Consider the following 1,422-nt stretch of genomic DNA (forward strand, 5'->3'; position numbering starts at 1 on the left):
GTAAATTTTTCCTCATACTCTTTTGTTTTTTTTGCCTTTAGTAACATAAACTTTACCTTCCACCACAAAATAACTTTAAGCTATATGATTTTACAGATAAAAAACAAACAAACACGGGGCTGGAGCAATAGTACAGCGGGTAGGGCGTTTGCCTTGCACGCGGCCTACCCGGGTTCAATTCCCAGCATCCCATATGGTCCCCTGAGCACCACCAAGGGTGATTCCTGAGTGCAGAGCCAGGAGTAACCCCTGTGCATTGCCAGGTGTGACCCATAAAGAAAAAAAAAACACATATCTTTAAGGAGCCAAAACAATAGTACAGTGGGTAGGGCATTTGCCTTACACAAGACTAACCTGGATTCGATCCCCAGCATCCCATATGGCTGCCTGAGAACTGCCAGAAGTGATTCCTGAATGCAGAGCTGGGAGTAAGCCTTGAGCATCATGTGAACTCCAAACAAAAAGAAACAAAAAAGAAACATTTAAAAAAAAATATGAAGGGGCTGGAGTGATAGCACAGTGGGTAGGGCGTTTGCCTTGCATGCGGTCAACCGGGGTTCGAATCCCAGCATCCCATTGGTCCCCTGAGCACGGCCAGGAGTGATTTCTGAGTGAATGAGCCAGGAGTGACCCCTGTGCATTGCCAGGTGTGACCCATAAAGCAATAAATAAATAAATAAATAAATAAATATGGAATGCTTCACGAATATGCGTGTCATCCTTGTGCAGGGGCCATGCTAATCTTCTCTGTATTATTCCAATTTTAGTATATGTGCTGCCGAATCGAGCACAAAAATGAAACATTTTTAATTATCATGAAGTATCCATGTTTTAAAGCACTTTGTTCAATGATAATTATCATGAGTAACTAAATATCATATATGCCTAAAATTTAATGGAAAGAGTACTTTGGCACTTTATGGGTTCACAGGTTATATGTATTGAACGTAAAAAATAAAAACAGAAAATCCAAAAACGAAGTTGTTTATCTTTGAAGTTAATTTCAAGACTCAGTGCAGTTGTAAAGCTGAAAGCCAAATTATCACTTCTACTTAATGTGGCAGCAGTGTCATAAGGCATTTATGCTTATTATTTCTAGTGTTCTTTGAGAGCTCTACAATGTAGGCATTAATATCTCCATTTATATCCATTTTATGAAGATACTAAAGCTCAAGGAAGTAAAATGATCTGGTTGAAAACATAGTTACTAAACTAGGCTGCAAATAAGAAGATTATACCAAGAGAATATGTCTTACACTATACCTACAGAGTGTTACTGACCATTTATGTTCTAACAGCCAAATTCCTAATATTCCTACCAATATTTGTTGACTTTAATTGAGACAGTATATTCCCAAATCAGGAATAAATAAATTAGCAAAGGCAGTTACTTTGTCTCTTTTTAAAATTTTCCACTAGATT

At 37.9% G+C, this 1,422-nt stretch overlaps 1 non-coding gene across 1 annotated transcript; it reads right to left on the minus strand.

Moving 5' to 3' along the window:
- Positions 1-684: 684 nt before the first annotated feature.
- On the minus strand, positions 685-791 carry LOC129399280 (U6 spliceosomal RNA). Its single transcript, XR_008627031.1, has one exon. It is a non-coding gene; the product is annotated as a U6 spliceosomal RNA (small nuclear RNA).
- Positions 792-1,422: the final 631 nt, after the last annotated feature.

This window comes from Sorex araneus, chromosome 10, assembly GCF_027595985.1.
Source record: "Sorex araneus isolate mSorAra2 chromosome 10, mSorAra2.pri, whole genome shotgun sequence".
Taxonomy (NCBI): Eukaryota; Metazoa; Chordata; class Mammalia; order Eulipotyphla; family Soricidae; genus Sorex; species Sorex araneus.